The sequence below is a fragment of the Belonocnema kinseyi genome, chromosome 9 (genome assembly GCF_010883055.1).
Source record: "Belonocnema kinseyi isolate 2016_QV_RU_SX_M_011 chromosome 9, B_treatae_v1, whole genome shotgun sequence".
Lineage (NCBI taxonomy): Eukaryota > Metazoa > Arthropoda > Insecta > Hymenoptera > Cynipidae > Belonocnema > Belonocnema kinseyi.
The window spans coordinates 28,056,006-28,076,157 of record NC_046665.1 but is presented as its reverse complement, the minus strand read 5'-3'; the positions used below and the strand labels follow the sequence as shown (position 1 = coordinate 28,076,157).

At 37.8% G+C, this 20,152-nt stretch overlaps 1 protein-coding gene across 5 annotated transcripts in view; it reads left to right on the top strand.

The window, feature by feature from the left end:
• The window catches only part of LOC117179461 (nose resistant to fluoxetine protein 6-like), an 824,251-nt gene that overhangs the window by 338,708 nt on the left and 465,391 nt on the right, over positions 1–20,152 (top strand). The window lies entirely within an intron of this gene.

The following is a 20,152-nucleotide window of genomic DNA, read 5'->3' as shown; positions in this document are numbered from 1 at the left end:
GAGCTGGTTCGCCTGTGGAAATCCACTGTTTGGATTGTTCCTTTGTCTCAGGAGTGTAATAGTGTATCCATGTTTCATCCACAGTCACAAATCGACGAAAAACTTCCTCACGATTCCGACTTATGCGCGCCAAAAGAGCCTCAGAGGCGACCACTCTATTACGTTTATTCTCAGCTGAGAGCAAGTGCGGCACCCATCTTGCCGATAGCTTTTTCATGCTTAATTTTTCATGTAGAATTGAAACAACTGCACCTATAGATATCCTTGTGGCCTCAGCTAACTCACGCACTTTTAATCTTCTATCCTTCAACACCATATCGTGGATTTTATTGATGATTTCGGGAGTGCTTGCTTCTACGGGCCTTCCTGAACGTGGTTCGTCACTTATTGATGTACGACCACGCTTATATTCATTTGCCCAGTTATAAACCGTTGCTAAGGCAGGGGCAGATGTGCCATGAACTGAGTCCAATTCATTTTTTATCTCATATGGAGTGAAACCCTTTAAATGAAAATGTTTGATTACCGCTCTGAACTCGTTTTTTCCATTTTTCTTAACGAACAATTTTTTTTTTTCAATTGGTTATAAAAACACGTAAACTCAGAAGATATGGACTGTGACTGCACCATATATCTAGTTGGGAGTGGTGCTGACTGAAAACAGATGATTTGGAGCGATTCGCGCGCCATCTGTTGGTCATTCTAAGGACTTATTGAACTACCCTCGTATCTACGCTTCCATAGGTCGAGTAGTTCTTAAATTTTGAATTTAGGTATTCTGTTTCCAAAAATCAGTTGGAGGGGCTAGTATCCTATACCGTCATGTTTCATAGTGTTGGATGCCAGGGAGATTATTTTCATGTTTTGATCCCATTCAGTGTTATGATCCTCGATGCTTGTTTTTAATAGGTAAATTCCTAATCGTCAAGTGGACTTCTTCAAAGTCTCCTTGTTTGTGAATTCGAACTTCTTTAGACATTAAGCTTGTAGTAAAATTTTCTAAATTTTTCTTCAAATCATTTACCGAATCCCAGGCACTATGAAAATGATTGAATTGGGACGGTAAAATTGAAAGTGCACGTGCCACACCATTGAATCCGGAATTTCGCTACCGAGACTCTTCATCTTTGCCGCCAACTGTTCAAGTTTCGACAAATTATGCGCAACATTCTCATTCGACTCCCACTTAAACTCAAAAAATTGTTTTCAAATAAGTTATAAATTTTCATCAGATTTCATGTCATAAACCGCATTTAATTTAGTCCACATCTCCTTCGCATTCGTACAACTTGAAAGAAGATCTAGCGGTTTCTTTTCAACTGTCGTGAAAATCAGCTTCCGGGCAGCTTTGTCTCCTTTTTTAAATTTCTTGAAACTCGCCTCAAATCCTGCTTCTCCTATTTCAAGCTTAATTAACCTGCCTTCACATACATCCAATAGATCATCATCTTCTTCAAACAATGTCTGTATAACGAAACGCCTTTGATTCCAATTATCCTTGTCACGCAGTTTTTTCCACTTTCTGATATATCGCTTCCATTTTAATATCACTTTACACAGTACACCAATTTTTTCACTAAGCCGTTTATTCTAGGCCCATAACCTGTTAAGGTTTTTCACTAAGGAACCACAGTTTACACAAAAACAATCCGTTTATTAATAATGATAAAGAAAAATAAAATCACCAAAAATACAAGTGAGAATCAATACGGTGAGCGCTGTTATCTAAGACGTTTTCGTGCGACCGACGGACTAACTTGCGAAAAAGAGTCAAGCTATAAGGAGCCCATTAATCCCCACTCTCGTATCATAATATAAATGGATAAATGTAGATATAATCGCGTGCAGAGTTTTCCTAAGTAATTACATTTTCAAATATTACAGATTTTAACAAAAACCCTGTTGTCTAAGTTTAGTTAAGCATTGTCTCTCAAAGGGATCAGGTTTCTTGAAATAGTTTCAGGTCATTTGAATTCTTTGCAGTACGGTCAATCTATCGGTAGAAATTTCAGAGAATTGGTGTAGCATTTGTGCCTGCAGGTTTTGTTTTTGGGTTGTGGCGGTCGAGGTGTCACGAAGACTTTTTTAGGGGAACGTTCTCTGTACCACACTTCTGCTTGAATTGTCTTCCGCGGAGCTTCATTAATAGATCTTGGCTTTAAAGGTCGCAATTGATTACTAATCTATTATCGGAGGTTCATTATGTACCTTTCATCAGCAGATTTTTCCTTCATTTGTAACGTTGATTTTCGCTCTATTCCGGACGAGTATTCTGACGGAACTGTATAAATTAACTCGTCATAGGCACTTCTAAATCTTTGATTATAATTTTGGATGGTATCGTGATTTTGCTACTCGTTGCCTCACTGCTATGTTGCTTCTCTATGCTTTTCCGTAAGCGATTGTAGCCCAGTGACACGCATTTGTGTGAGTGAATGAATTTGATGGTTGTCTTCCTTATGTATTTTATCTCTTTGTGGCGTCGTGCACGGGTGTAAGCGGCTCGCTAGGATTCGATGGTTACCACGCTGTTACGTTACAGTTCTTTCTAATGTAATGCGGGGATACAGGCATCTAGCTCGTCTCGGTTATTAAGTAATTTAAAAAATTTTTTAAATTTTAAAGCTTTCGTCGTAAAAAATTCTCATGTGGACTCTTATTGATCGTTGCAGATCCTCGATTATGTGTAATTTACTCAGGATCAGAAATAGTGGATCCGTGGTTTCATTGTTTAAATCTTGCATTACATTTTCTGATGACATATTGGGGGCGGTTTCAAACGGATTGACTAATCCGAGTTAACCGCTACCAGAATCCGAAAAAGTGACAGAAATAAAACTGAAAATTGCATTTTCAATAAAAATATTAAATTGCAAATTGAAACCGATCGGTAGCTACGGGTTTTCAAAATTGCAGACAAAAAGTATCGATGCCACTTTAGAGGTTAAACAACTTTCATTGAGACATTTGTTCCGCGTTACTTAAGAAAAATTTCTGCAAATGTTCACAATAATTCATTGGAAATTGGCTTAAATATCAATTTTGCAAAAAAGCATGCCACGCCAAAAAACATAGCTCCGCAGGCACTCAGCACAATCTGGCAGTGTGCTAGCCACTGGCGGCGTGGCATGCTTTTTTGTAAAATGGATATTTCCGTCAATTTTAACTGAATCTATCCACAAATTTCCAGAAAACTTTCTTCAATAACTCTTAAGTTCTCTTAATACTTTTTCTCGGCGAAACTGAAAAAACGGTGTAACCGATCAGTTTCAATTTGGCATTAAATTGTTAATAAGCAATTTTCCGTGTTTGCTTAGTTTGTAGACTTTTCTAGGTAGTAAACCACGCCTACTTATATTTAAAGTTTTACTAAAAATGTCTAAATTCAAAGAGAAAATAAAAGAAAAAAATGTTTTGCACTTTAGATAAACAAAAAGTTGACGTGTTTTGCCAAAAAAATTTTTAAAAAAATTAATGATATTATGAATAATGTCCCTAGAACTTTGTATTTTTTTTCTATGATAATATATACTTTTCATACACAAAGGCCATTCGGAAGATAGTTTTATAACGAAGGAAGTAAAATAAAGTCCATCCAATATGAATAAAAAAATACGCAGCGGTAAACCACCCATACATATTTTTTAATTTTCTGAAAATTGCTGAATTCATAGGAGAACATGTTTTGAAAATATATTTTTTGCATTTGAGACAAAAGTAAAATTGTGTTACGACAAAAATTGTTTTTATTTTTAATTATTAGGGGTGCTACCCAACATGAATAAAAAATTAGGCGGGCTTAAATTACCCACCAATTATGTATAAAATTTCAATACAAGTCTAAAATTGAGAAAAAAATTCCGAAGAAAATATGTCTTCAACACAAAGAAGAAGATAAAGGTATTTATATATTTTTAAGAAAAAAGGAGTATTAAAGAGATAACTACACCTAAACTATTTTGAGACCAAATAATCATAAAAATCATTAAAAGTAATAAATAGTTTATGGATAAAAATATTAGGTTCAGGTAAAATTTAGAATTTTTCGAATACTAGGAAGTATACTGAAGAAGTGTTTTTCATAACTTTGAAAAATACTGTTATTCGTCAAAAAAGTGTTTAAAACATAAGGATTGCTTACGCCACGAATATCGAATTCCAACGATGTTTCTACAACCTTATATGTCACAATGTTTTTAGAAGAATCGCCGAAGCTAAGGCCCACCGGATTTTCTAATTTACCTGGTTTTTTTTATATCCGCGTTTGTACGATAAAAAAAAAAGATAAACATATCTTAGCGAGGTTAACTGATTATGCATCAAAGACTGGAGCCTAATAATATTATTCCTGATATATAAATTGATATCATAATTCATCAAAATAACATAATCGGAAAAGTAACGCACATAATTTTTTCCAACTCTATACTCAAATACATATAAAGGTTGAATTTTTGGCTGAAATAATATTAAAATTTAATTCAAAATCAGCGTGTTTTTTCACAAGATAAAATTGGTCATAAACTGTACAATAATAGAATAGCTGACAACGAATAATGAGTCCTATCTGTAAAAATATTAAGTAAATATGATAATATATAATTTAATAAAATTGTAAAGTTTAAAATTATTCCAGCACGAACGACATAAAACATTCAATATTCGTTATCTGCTATTATATTATTGCACATTCTGTTATAAATTTTATTCTGCGATAGAAAACAATGTGATTCATTTCTTTCAAATTCTTTTGGGCGTAAAATGTCAACTTTATTTTTGTCTCAAGTGCAAAATATATTTTTAAACATTTTTCCCCCTATGAAATAAGCCACTTCCATCACATTCAAGAATACGTAGGGCTGGTTTACCCCCACGTAATTTTTTATTCATGTATTGTATGTGCTCTATTTTACTTCCGTTTTTCTAAAACTATTTCTCCAATTGTCTTTGTGTATGGAAAGTATATAATATCATAGATACAAAATAAAAAGTGTTTAGGAGAGGCCACACCCATTTTTTCTTTAAATTGTTTTTGGCAAAAAATTTTAACATTTTCAGCATAACTTTAAAACAATGTAAGGGGGGTTTACCCCTTAATTTTTGTTTGTTAAGGAAACTACGTTATTCGTCTTTATCACCTGGAAACTTTTTCAGTAGGTTTCATCGAAATCAATTTGGTTTTTATACACAAAACTATACAATCAAAATTTTAAACCCTTATCTTTGAGAGGTTGTTTCACCCCCTCAAAGCGTTTTTCGCAGATAAATAAAATACGTGTCGCTTAGTTTTTCAAGTACTACAACACATATCTGGACATTTCACTCTTTGGTGGTCACGTTCTCTATGTCACATCGACGACAATAATTACGCCTTCGGTTTTTAGGGAATCTTATTTGAAAAACGCCTTTTTGTTTGGAATTTTAAGATTCTACCTCCACATCATACCCCTGATTTCCTGAAGTATATGACCCCGAGTCCATCTTTCAAATCTGTTCCAGCATTTCCTCACTTGACTGTGCTGAGTTTTTCCTGTCTTGTAAGCCTTTACCATTACGCTTATTGGACCCCTTAGGCTTGGACTTACTTGTGGGTTTGTTTCTACCCGCGCTTGTGCCTAATCCACGCTTCTCAATTCTGATCGCTGCGACAAGCATTTTAATCAAGTGTGTTAGTTCCGAAGGGTTCTGTATGGTTTCGCTATCTGCTACTGTCGAGGTGATATCGGCCACAAATAATTCTCTTTTTGAGCTGTTTTCCCTTTCCTTTATACGCATATTCTGGCATGAAGGACTTTTCCACAGACGAAGAACCGAATTCTTCTTCGGAGAAATGAACTTTGTTAATTTGGATCTCGCGATTTAAATGCCTTGTCGAGGGCTGGTAGAGCCAGTACCTACAGGTAAGGTAGTTTTCTATTGGCTTCTCTTAGTCTTGCCTGCGCAAGTCCCACGTACTCCACTTTTGTCCGTTTTGACGTCTAACAATTTTTCGTCTGTGAGCAAAAAGGTGGCCGATAAAAAATATGGCCGATACTTGGCCTTATTTGACTACGAAAAATCTTGGGGCTCGTACTTGTCATAACTTCACGGCCTGCCCCCTGTTTGATCCAACCACCCATGTCTTACCTTTCCCTCCCTTGCTAAGGTCGGATTCGTTTGAAGACAGACACTCGAAGCTGGATTGTGATGGGTTGCTCGGTGCGTTCGGGGTCCCTCGCGTTCCCATTACATGAACTGGCGTTGGTCGCAATGAGCGAATTCACGCACGTGTGGCTCCGGATAGTTGCTTGGGTATCGATACTCCCCTGGTTCAGGATGCCACGGCCCTAACCTTTCGTTTCGTGATGCTGATTTCTAGAACGCAGTTGGCATGTGTCTTTAATGATCACGGTGGTGAAAAATGACTGCGACGTGGTTACTACTTAGTTGATAAGCTTGGTACTCGCAGTCTCTTTTTAGCGGTGCAATGTAAGAGGTCCAGACGGGCGACATCGCTAAAGCGCTGCTTCTCAATATGCCTCCCGTGATTAGGCCTGATCAATGAGTTGTGGTGACTACCATTAGTTAGTAGAAAATTTCCGCCGGTTGATGTGGCGGACAGCCGGTGCTGCCGTGGCATCACTGCGCCTTGTTGACTGTGTTTGACCAATGGGTTACTCGGATTTCCATTTGCATTTGATGGCGAATGTCGTGTATTCCTCGTCTATGCACGCTGAAATTCTTTTTCATAGCTCAAGTCTCGACACTGTCCCCGTTCATTTTTCGGTTCGTATCAAATATGATTGGTCTCTTTCGAGAGAATGCATGAAATAGAAATTTTAAAACGATGTCCTTAAGAGAGATTTTTTTCGGCTTACGGAAATTCATCGGTCATATAGTTGGTTTATCGTAATGAAACTTATCTTCGGGCCAGAAATGTACCGATGATGAACAAAACTACGCCTCATCTTCTTAAAACATAATTTGCCACAGTAGTACTACCTTTCGACGCAGCAACGCGTCAATATTGGTCCAACATCTAGCTTTTAAACTTAAAGCAGATTGTCAACGAAGAACAGACTGGATAAAACTCTATATGTTTTACATGGAAGTGAGTTGCTGTAATAAAAGATAGCTTCGTTCCAATGACGGGCTAATGCTCAGCCGAAATCTGGTTTCTTCGCTTAGAAATTGATTTTCCATAATAAAAGTTAACGTCAGACCAGTATTGCGTCGATACTGGGCCAGACTGGATTTAACCTTAAAACACGTTTTGACTGAGTAAAGACGAAGTCTGGAACAGTAATGCTCCGTGTATAGTCTGAACTCTGGCTTTTCCTCATAACATATGGTAACCGTGATAAGACTAATTAGGTCCAGTAATGTACCGTCACTGGGCCAGTCTTTAGCTGTTCCTCGTAAAACATGGTTCGCCGTAGTAAACTTAATACTTGGCACATTAAAGCGAGGATGCCAGCGATCGGCCAATTTAAAAAGCCAACACAGACTGCTAGTACTGGCTTAACACTGGACAGATTAAAATGCCAATATTAGACCAATATCGTTAGCTGAGTTTCGGCTGAAAAAATTGGACTAACACTGGGCCATATATTCAGCTCCGGAAATTCGCACTTGGGATCTTTAGGCTTAAGAAAAACCCATATCTTGATGTTTCTCCGGTCCTTAAAACATCGCTCTTCTTCTATTGGATGCCTGCTGGCAATTGATCTCAGAGTCGCCTCTCTCCTTCAGCTGTATTGAGATTTTGCCGAGCCAGCACATTATTGACTCCTTTAACTGGCTCCCCTAACTCTAGGATAATCAGTACTGTTGTCCGACCCATGGTTGGAATCCCTTTGCATTCGATTGCTGTAAACTGCACTTACTATAAATATGTTTGATGCTTTAATTGTTGTTCTCACAAGCCGTTAGGGAAAAGGGTTTGGCTACATTCAACCGGCACAGTTGTTACGTTTTCCCTTATGAGTTATTCCTTCGGGGCCATCTCTGGACAATTCTCCGCGACTGCTGCTTAATTATTGAAACCATATTCAGCAAAAACCCTGAGTACAGAGATCACGCGATCATAATCGAAGAAAATAGTGAGCAAAACCTTTAAATTTAACCGAATTTGGTGTGCTTTTTTGGTCTTTGGGATTCATGATGTTTTTACTGAGAAGATTGAGCCTTTGTTTCAACGTCATAACCACATACCCATGTTCTGTCACCAGTTATAACCCGTCTCAGCAAATCAGGATTGACGTTGACGTTATGCAACAGCTTTTGAACGATGTTCATGCGACGGTCACCAAATGTCACAGCCAAAATTTTCAAGTGTGGTGGAGCACTTGCTAAACAAGATTTTCAACCGATCAAATGAACGTCTTTTATCATGAAGACGTTGGAGAAGCTGATCGAGAGATACATCAGGGACAATTTGCTTTTAGCCTCCTCGCATTCTATGCAGTACTGAAAAAATTGGAGCAGCAGCTGGAACAAAAACCTGCTGTGCGCACGTTCTTGGATATAGAAGCTGCCTTCAGCAATAATCCTCTAGAAACCATCTGTCGAGGGGTTAAGGTGTAGCGAGCCAAACCAACTTGTAAGCTGGATACGAAGTATGCTACGCCGTAGAAAATTTAAAACTAGATAGGGTGAAGGCCTAGTTAAGGGAATAGCTCTACGGAGTTGCCCACAGGGGGCTGTCTTGTCGCCCCTTTTGTGATGCAAGGTAGGGGTTGGCCTCCTTCATAGGCTATGTAACCTAGTCAGAAGGCTTATCTGGAAACTTTGATGGATCTTACATTCTTGCAACGACAGAGCTCCACGTAGTAGAGCTCGGTTGCGATAGCTGAGGGCTCTTTGTGAATCCGTAAAAGACCACCTTGGTAATTTTTACGAGAAATAACAAAGTGCAAAAATTAAAGGATCCTGTATTAAGTGAAAGGAGGTTGACATTTTTAAAATCGGTTAAGTATCTGGAAGTAGTCCTACATAGCAAACTGAATTGGGCGAACCAACTAGAACTCTAATGCATGACTTTTTGGATGTGCAGGACAGTCTTTTGGTTAACGTGAGGTTTAGGATCTAAAATGATTCAATGGTTCCACCTGAGTCACTATACCACGGGTAGAATTTAAAACTATGCAGGACAAGCTGCGAAGATTACAACCCCTAGCGTTTAGGAGTTTGGCGCGAGTCAGTACAGAGACGTCAGTACACTGCCGTTCGTAGAGATAAGGCAAGATAATATAACAAAACTTTACAACTTCACCAAAGCTTTTCGCATTTGGATTCCAAGCAGGAATATGTGAAAAGAAAATAGTAACCCTTAGTTTCAAGGAGAAATCTGGTGTAGAAATGACTTCAGGGGAGATAAAGGTTCAGGAGCAGGAATCTATAATAGCCCGCAAAGGATCGGTTATTAAATCAAAACGCTTCTGACCAGCAGATTGCAATGTATTTGGTCCGCAAAATAACGTCAAGAGGGCTGGGAACACCCGTGAGAATTCCGAGTTAAGTGTGCGAGAAAGACTGAAATATGATAAGAACACCCAAAAGGTTGGAGTTTCTGAGTGGAAAAAAAATTTCGACAGCCAATCACAGTTGAAATATTTTCAGAAAAACGGGTACATAGTAAACAAAAGTGTGAAAAGAATTTCCTGCGAGAAAGTAATAATCAGGGGACCGTCAGCCAGATTCAGGTATTGTCTGGAAAACGGTACCCTTGCAGCGGGTTGTAGTTGGTCGAGCGGACGGATTTTGGCCTCACGAGATCCTCACATTGTTTGAGATTAGACGCAGCGAATAAAAATCAGAATCTTGTACAATATTCATTAAATGAATTTTAATGTACTGCATTCGCCTCGTTATATTATTATAAGTAAATCAAAAAAAGATTGAAAAAAATCGGTCAATATTTTCAATGTTAGTTGATCGTTAAAGCTTTATTTTCCTAACTCGTTTACCAATCCAGGCATTCCACATAAGTTATTATTATTATAAATGGTTTTACATACCTATCGTTACACGCCTATTGTTTTGTGAATTTGTGAAATAATCATTACTTTTGTGGTTGTTACTATAATACCGTTTTCTATAAGAAAACTGACTCTTAAATGTATATATCATTCGATTCAGAATTTCAAGAAACGTGCAAATTCGTTGAACTTCAAAGTTCAAAATTTTGAAAATGCTCTATTTGAATTTTCATCTAATCAAAAAATTTCATTAAGATAATTTCGAAAATAATTTCCGGGCCCGTCATTATTATTTGACAATTAGAATAAGATTGAAATAGAAAACATTTTTTGAGGTCAAGGAAGTATCTGCACGGAGTAAATTGAAGGCAAGTAACTACCAATCTTGACGGAAGTTGCGAAAATTTGCTAAAAATACTTCTCTGATGTTCAACGGATTTGCACGTTTCGTGAAATTGAAGAATTATTTCTCGGCTCGTAATGATTATTTCACAAATTTAGAACATTAATAACATCTATTGACTTTTCATCTACAATTATATGTACCTGTGTAAACAAATTTTCTTCAATAAATGTGAAAAAACAGAGGTCAAGGAAGTAGCTGCACGGAGTAAATTGAAGGCAAGTAACTACCAATCCTGACGGAAGTTGCAAAATTTTGCTAAAAATACTTCTCTGACGTTCAACGGATTTGCACGTTTCATGAAATTCTGAATCGATTGATATGTACTTTTAGGATTAACTTTTTTCATTAAAAAATGGTATCATACAAACAAAAACCTGTCAGTTACCCTACTTTTGAAGAATAATTGTATTTAAATTTTATGAAAAAGTGACTCCTAAAATTATGTATCATTCGACTCAGAATTTTAAGAAACGTGCAAATCCGTTGAACGTCAGAGAAGTCTTAAATTTACTCCATGCAGACACTTCGTTAAACTCTGTTTTTCATATTTATTTAAGAAAAATTGTTTAGTTAGGTACATACACTTGTAGATGAAAAGTCAATAGATGTTATTAATGTTGTAAATTTGTGAAATAATCATTACGAGCCGAGAAATTAGCCTTCAAAAGTGGGGTAACTTTGATTAAGTTTATTATTAATTTAAGAAATGTTTATTGCAATTTCAAAACACTATAGATATAGATCATTCTTTTCTGAATACAGAGATACCATACAAGTCATATTTTTCATTGTACTTACAGAGAAAATAGAGTGCAACGATGACCTTACAAAAGCTCATGTCCCCAGCCCTCTTAACTGCAGTTAGGTAAGCAGAAATAACATTAGACCTGTTTCAGGAATACAAACTGTCATTAAACCAACCTCCAGAAAAAATCAATGGGGCTCTCACATGGGTACTTGGTTACATAGTGATCAAGGGGATCGAAAGAGCGGACAAGTTGGCAAAATGCGGCGCAGCAAGTGAATATGTAGGACTGGAACCAGTACTGCAACTAGCCTCTTGCTGCATCCAACTTTCCATTAAAATCTGGATCCGAAGAAGGCACCGGGAATACTAGGAACAAATCCGGGATTGCCTAAAGGCGAAATCAGTTCTGGGCTATACATACAAAATGAGCAAAGCCATGGAAATGTTGGGTCTACTCCAGAAAGACCTAAGGACAGGGGTTCAGATACTCACTGCACACAAACGCTTCAATTACCATATTAACAAAAAGGGGTATAAGTTCGCTACATACAACAGGAAATTTGACAGGGATGATTACATGTAAATTTATGTATTATACCACTGCTCGGCATTAGCTCATCTCAGACAGCAAACCTATCAGGCCGATTTCATAGAACCTGAGCAAATTATAACGCAATCAGTTATTGACATGCTAAGTTTCATCACGAGGTCTCGGGTCAACTACTGAGAGCAAATAATTAAGGGTGCGGCAAAATAGGCATTATAGATTGATTTCCAGAGGCAGTACAGCTTGCATTTTTGACAAAATCGAGTTCGAAGCATAAGATACGTAATGAGAATGTGTTCGATAAAGCCGAAGGAGCTTTGACAGAAGGAATTCACGATCAACAAATTACAGTCGCCGATGCTCTGACCTATAATTTTAAAAAGCGTGCGCACAAATATAAGGTAAATACATTATCGAGCGCGCAGCGTAAAATTAATGCATTTTCTGGCGTAAAGCCCGAGACCAATATATTTTCGAGTGCAAAGTACGAGAATATTAAGAATATAAAGTCGAGCTTCCTAGGGGCGCTCAAACTTACAGGATAAAATATTTGTTGACATCAATCAAACTTATATTGGTTTCACCATAAAACCAAGAAAATATATGGTTGATTTATCTAAATTTTGTTGGTATTCGTTACGTTCAAGAATCTATTAAATTAATTGAAGAATTCGTTTAATTAAAAACTTCCGAGGTTAAAAAATCAAACATTTTTTCAAATATTACTGAATTAAAGGTTGCCTTCTGTCCTAATTATTCAAATCGTTTCTTATTTTGAACTGATTGGGATGTTTTGTGTTCAAATAAATGAGGGAAGCGTGCGTGATAATATACATATGTTTTATACTAAACATGTTCCTATAACAGACATAATGCTGATTTGCAACTAACAGAGTGTCAACCAAATATTTTGGTAAATGGGACAGGTTACTGCTAAATAGGGGTACCAACTAAATACGAAATAGCGCATAATGGTCCACGGATGGGCTCGGAGGGAAAACCCCCTAGGCCACGGCGTAAGCCACTGTGCCGAAAGCTGCATGATACGAAGGTGTAGTGTCTAAATCAGTGCGTGGGAAAAAAATCCCTTTCCCGAGCTGCCCGTGGAAACAACAATGATAAAACCAAAAATAGTTGTAACTGATGTTTTAAAAAATTGCACAAGGTTTCTGATGATGGGTGGTCGGACGACTATGCCAACTTCCCTTTAGTTTAGGGAGCTAATCAACATGGAGTCAACAACCTGGAAAAAACCTCTGAAAAAAAAGATTTTTGTACGCGAAAGCGCCCACTTAACCGCAGCCGAAATAAGCAGCGAACAGAAAAATAGAGCAGAAACTAAGACCAACCTCTGACAGGCATCCAGCAGAGGAAGCAATATGCTTTTATGGTCACGAGAAACATCAATATTTAGGTTTTTTTAACCCCAAAGATGTACATTATAACTGAATGACGCTTATTGTGGAGAATTTTTTAAAAAGCCCGACCTCTGGACTATCCATTGTGGTGAATACGATGCACCGAGAACTTTGTTAGATGCAGACTGTAAAACAAAACTAATGACTAATCAAAAGATCAAAAGACGCTTGTATCAACTGAGCACAAATAGAGGCTGGGTAGGACAGTACGTGTCCCGCATTCAGTGTGTGATTCACTACATAACATCTGAAAAAATGTTCGCTGCCAAGGTTCGACATTTCGTGAGCGATCTACGGATCTCACATTACACACTCAACAAGTCAAAGGTGCTGACCATCAGGATTTACATTGTCGATATGATTATGGATACTGTCTGATGCTAGTAGAAGCGTAGAGCAAAGGGACAGATGCATCAAAGAAAATTAATAGTTTTCTCTTACCCGTCTTGACTCCTACGAGAACCCCCGGTTATTATCAACCAATCGTATAAGCTAGAGGAGTTCGAGGCATTCTTTTTGAGAAATCTAAGAGTACAGCATTTAAACATTGGAAACAGAGTAAACTTTAAGGAGCAGTGCAGTGCCATAATTACACCTAAGGAGGAACACCCAACCATCACTACTGAAACAGTGAAAAAAGTATCAAGAAGCCTGAAAAACTATTCCACTGCGGAAGCAGATGTTATCAAGAGCTTCTCGTGGAAGAAGTTTTGTTTAACCCACTAGCACCTCCCCCGCTTCTCGAAGTCAAGAAGAACCATGTCAGGCGTCCAGTGTGCAACAGAAAATTGTCGAGAATGTAAAGTTCCAGTATATGCGGCACTCTCATTTTCGACAATTGACTCAATTTCCCTAAGAACATTTAGAGGAGAGATATTAAGATTAAGGCCGCCAGAGTGACAGAGATGGTAATACAGCATTCTGAGTGCCGCATTATGCCTCTGGATGTAGGTCATTCCCGCATGAGTTGGACAACTAGATATTATGTGAGCTAAATGTTCGGGCTGTGCATTGCACGCGCTGAAGCTACCATCGGGAATGTCTTGGCACAAAATGTGGCGACGGTATGTTAAGGTGGAAATGACACAGTCTTGGCATGCGAAAATGAAACCCTCAAGACCAGACTTCAATCAGGATGATTTAAGGAAGGAAAAAGTTAGCTCACACGACATTCAGTGATCCTCCACATTTCTGTGGTTTTAGTAGCCTAATCCGCTGCTTTGTACAGAAACGCTCCTTTGTCCACTTTTTCGTGCTTCCCGACCATTTTAAGAAGAGGGTCTCTTCCATTTGCGACTCTATGTGCTGTACATTAAACACACAACAATTGATAGCTCAGAGTTCGGATTCTTCGGAAACATGTCCACGAAGCTCGTTATCCATTTCAGCCAGATCTTTACGCTTTAGAGAAATATTAGTGTTGATGTTTCTCTGTGTCATAAAGCATCGCTTTTTCTCTATCGGATGCATGCCCGCCGTTGGTCTTAGTGTCGCCTCTTTTTCTCCAGTTGCCGGCTTGTTCTAGCTGTAGTAGAGTGGGCGTTACGCTTATATAGCCCCTTTTTGGAGTATTTCGGCATGGTTTTGCAGACGTTGATGCGAAAAGTGTGATACCTCCGGGTGTTTCTCGCACCACAGAGAATGCAGTCGTGCTATTTAACCCCGTTTAGGGGTCACACTCGCATCGTAGCATTCTAGCGAGTCACGAGTCAGTCACTCCGTCCACCTCAAGGTCCCGAGATTGCGCCGATTCACCGCATTGAATCCATCTTCATTGGCTCCCCCAGCTCTAGAGTGGTCGGCATTTTTGGCCTACCCATTGTCGGAAGCCCTGCGCGTTCTGTTGTTTTGAACCTCACTTAATACAACTATGTTTGGTGTTGTCATTGTTGTTCCCGCAAGAAGCTAGGGAAAGGGGTTCGTCCATCCTTGTAGAGCCCGGCATGCAAGTATAAGGCTGCGTACTCTGAAAGGTCGCCCAGTATTCCAGAGTGACCGTTCTAGGCACCTCACCCAGGTGCCAGTCAGCTCTCGGCACGGTTTTCACACCTCCTCTTGGGGGTCAATTCCTTTGGGACAACCCCTGGACAATTCTCCGCGACTGCCTATTTATTTTTCTAACCAAATTAAGCAGAAAACCTTGGTACAGGGACCCTCTATCAATTAATTGTAACCTGCGAGTTATAAGAACTAGTCTAAATATAGGAACAAGAACTGTCTCCTGTGCAAGTCTTCCTAAAATGATGCTTTTCACTGAAGGAAGATGAGAGCGCAGATTCCGATGACTCCCATTCGTACGATATTACGTAAGTTTGGGAGAGCGTAAGAGTGAGAGAGAACAAAACGGGCCGCACAGCCGTAAAACGGCCGATAGGATCTCGCAGCTGAAACCGCAGATCGTGGGGTAAATTAAAAGAAAAGCTCGAGGATTCATCCTCTTTCTCTCCTTTTGAAAAAACCCCAAGGTGTAGATTGTTAAAATATCCAGTCTAGAAAATTGCCAATTTTAACTTCTTCCAAAAACACTTTGAGCCACCTGAAAGTTCACGAAGGAGATTCATCTCCCCAGCTATTCAAATAAAGAGACTCTAACTCGACTTTACGATTTAAAAAATTTCGGAATGAAATTTTATATATTAGCTTCTGAAAGCCATCCATAGCATTGGATACATTTTATTTTAGATTGTCATTTACTTGAACGCGAGAAATTTGAAAGTTATAAAATTGAAGTTGACTAAATCTGTGTGTAATTTTTGTTTTAACCCTATAAAACTATATTAAAACTATATCTGATTTGTATAATTAATGGCTAAAAAATCTTATGCTCACAGAAGAGTTTAAAAGACTGATTTGGCGTTGGCCTTTTTATTATACAACATTTAGTTATCCGCCATATTGGACTCGTTATTGATATTTTTAAAATAATAAGGATTATTGAAAATAGGTTTTTAAAACAAACATTAAAACGATATTCCGTTATTAAAACGAACATTAAATACAAATAAAAAAATGTATTTTTCTGCCGCCATTTTAAATCCACCATTTTATAATTTAGCATTTTAGTAGTTTATTTATTTCAACTAACACAAAAATATCAAATTGAATAATAATCTTGGGTTAATCATTGCTTTTTCCAATTTCAAAATGGTATATCTGGAGGGCATGTAAAAAACCACGTATTTTGAGATATTTTGGTCCGCCATTTTGAAACAAAAGAAAAAGTAATTCTAAAAAAATTTGAGATGAAAGTACAGATGTTAACGATAATTTGTGCCAAATTTGGTGAGAAAAAAATCTGTTTCCGAGATATTTAGGTGGCCCGATTGACATGGAATTCCGATATATATATATATATATTCTCTAATTACTAGCAATGCGAACACTCAAGAACATACTGTAAATCAACTCTGAAAATTTCTTAATTTTGTTTACTTGCTCTTTTAATGGTAACCCCTCTTTCTTTTTTCATTTTCGGAAAAAATTAGCTTTTCCCTGTTAGAAATAGCGTTTAAGCACAATATGTATTTCATCTACGGTTGGAATTACTGAAAGGTACTTTGAAGTACCCGGTATTGTTACCGCAGATTCGAATCCTTACAGTTTTTAAACGCCCATTCGCTTAACGCTTATGCTGTCGAAATCTGATCTTCTGGACAGGATTGTAGACTTGCTCGTGCAGCAATTCTCTCCAAATTTCCACAAATTCCACCACAAGGCCCTTTTTGTAGCATGGAAGTGCCACTCTGCTTGAATTCCAAATTTTTCTTATGAAAGCGAAGATTGGCAAGGTTGTACTTGTTCTTGAAGTCTTGCGGTGCTCCGTCAAAAAAGTGAAATATCTTCTTGGGTTAAAAATTACTCTTCAAGTAATTGACCATTATTTTCTGAAATTCGTGGATGGCTACAATGGTTAGTTGACAGTCTTCTCTTTAATAAATAACTACTGTGAAAATACTTACTTGGTCATTATTTCAATGAACAGCTTGTGCGATGTTCTGAGCTACAAAAGCTACATTTTCCGCGAAATGAAACTAGACAGGAAATGGTCTTTTCACCAATTTCTCCTTTAAGTATTTAACAAACAATGAGTGTTTCTTGGCAACAAATCATGCAGCTATCAATAGATGTGCTTCAAATGATTTTGTCTAAACAATCATGATAGTTGGTAATATATAAATCTGTATTGTTCGTTACTTTGTCGATATGGACTCCATGAAGCTTCAGTTTTACGTTTTCATGATACACGCAAATACAAACATTGTGAGTGGCAGAAGAACCAGCAAATACAATGTTATGGTCTAAACTGTGTAAATTTCGATATTCCGATTTTTACATCAGGATTTCAGTTCGCTAAAACTTTCATACAGTTCAGAAATATTTTCTAATATTGACCTTTCTGGAAGTATTCACGAGAGCCATCTTTTTTTCACTGAATGAAATCTTTTATTCCTGGTAAAATACGACTATTCGCATCATCTTCATAGGAGGCTCCAACTAAAACCTCATAAGAGCCTACACTAAATTCCTTAGTTAACTTTCTGCGAACACAAGATTTTGGTGTTAGAGTCAAAATCAAAACTGTTTCCGAGGTATTGCAGGCTCTTTGAAATTTTTCTTTCAATTGCTCAAGAACTTCTAATGCAGCTGCGTGATATTTATCATTGCATGACAAATTTCATTTTTCCGTGGGAATATCAAAATCAGTTTCCGAATCATTGACAGAAGGAATATAAGATGTATCATCATTTACATTGTCGTTAATGTCCCCAAGAGGATCATCAATCCGGTCATCAGTTAAAACATTCAAAACTGCGTCTTGAGAAGATGCGTTCCTGTCTTTTTCACATGGTCCACATACTTTTGAGTTGACTATCAACCAAAAATATTTACTTTGTAGACTATTATGGATTTCTCTGAAGCTTAAGCTTCTAGATACTCACTTAAAAAAATGTGCTCTTTCGTCGAAATCAGGTCTCTTGACAGAAACGGAATTTCCTCATAAAGTTCAGGCTATATGATTTTCATTTGTTCCGAAAAGAATAACTTTACAGCCAACATTATTCATTTGAGACAAACTTCAGCTAATCTACGAGTCAAATTATTCTCTGAGTACCCGGAATTTAGATTTTGACAGTATCCGGAAAATTATGAATGAACTAAAAGGTGTGAGATGAAATTTTTAACGTAATTTATATATTTCTGTCAATATAATCATCCCAAAAGAGTTAAATGTAAGTTTAGCGGCACATTAGACCTGTCAGTATTCGTGTTGGAGCACTGCGGAAGTTTAGCGCGGTAACCTCGAACGTAAAAATTTAAATGTTAGCAATAAGATATTTTCGGCCCACTTTTTATCCTGCATGATTTCAAATATATGAAAGAAGTATTTTTTTAAATAGAAATTCTTTTGAATATGGTTAAAAATCAATTTAATTATATATTTTCAACAAAAAAATTTTTTTTAAGATATCGTTTTGATAGACCTATGGTTTGGTTAATTAATGTTGGTCCACTAGGACTATAATTTAGTTAAGTTTCGGCCCGATCCAAGAAAATTAATTTTAAGTGGGAACAATTGACGTATTCTGCCCCATATAGTCCTTGGATTGCTCCGTGTCCTCAGTTTACATAAGGCTTTTGCCAGATCGTGGTATTAAGTGCATCCTATACAGTAACTACCTATATTACTGTCATTGCATGAACGGCCTATGCGTTAGACACGGACAGGCAATATCGAGGTTGAACGAGAGCACTCGACATGGCACAGCATGGGTACCGCGACTTTCGAAATGGTCTGCGCTTACCTCACGTATATGTCTCCCGTGTCTAGGATGAGAATACAATTTCCGTGAAGGGAACAGTAACAGAGCGATATGGAAAAAAGAAAAACGCGTTACGTAATTTGTGAATGATCCCCTCTGACGCGAGAAGAAAAATATCTGGAATACTTGCGCCGACACGGGTAGCCAATGTATAAATACGGTCTAGCAATGTTTGCGAAACACTCGGCGTATGTGCGTTTCATATATATACCCAGCAGAGGATAGTGGGATGTATCACGTGTTAACGAATCATGCATGAATGAAATGAAAATGCCAATCGAGACCTCTTGCTAGTGTCTCCAGAACGTGGGATTTTTCGGCCCCCACCACTCTCCTATCTGGGAGCGACTCATTCGAACGTAGTGTGTCGGTGAGTCGGCTTTGTTAAATGCTGCGAAGCCCAGCCTCGTGTGAAGCCGAAGATACACGAGCAAGAACCCGAGCTATCCTGAGTTAAATTCTCAGAAAAACAGCCTCGTGTAAAGCCGAAAATACACAAGCAGGAACCCGAGCTCTCCCGACCTCACGAATAACGATCTAGCTGCTCCTTAAAGGAGGAGGGTCAATAAGGCCGGTTTTTAGGCCATCTACAGATTGGCCTCAAACATATTTCATTTTATTCATCTAACTAGGTCTCATAACCCCTTAAAAGGATTTTTCCTGAGAGTGATCTGATTTCAAGATATAGTCATTTTTAAGTTCGTATTTTACATGGGTTTTCGCACTTTCATTCAGATCATGCTAAGTTTCACATTGTTAGTATTGCTCACGCAAGATCATATTTGGCCAAAAACTGCGCATATGTATGCGTTGCAACATATGTTAAAGCCATCATTTTTCTCAAGGTACTTAGCCTTCAAAATAGGGCTCATTTTTATACTTTATTAGGTTTGTGATAATGAAAGGAGTAAAAATGTCCTACTTTATCAGATTTATTAGCAATAATTTCTATAAAATAATCGAAATAATCTTGGAGGCATTTTTCTAAGAAAAGGTATATTAGTTTATAGTCAATCAGAACTTATGGTCTATAAGAGGCTAGGCACTCTGCAACAGCCTTATTCGTCAGAATTGGTTTGGTCATCTGAAGATGTTGCTGCTTCTCCTTCATTTTCCGACCAACACGATGCATCATTCACGTGACTTTCGAATTCACGTGAAGGTCTGGGAGTATTTTGGTTATATCTAGAGTAACCAAGATACCACAGAACACTGGCAATGTGAGCGCAACATCCTACCACTCTTGCACCAC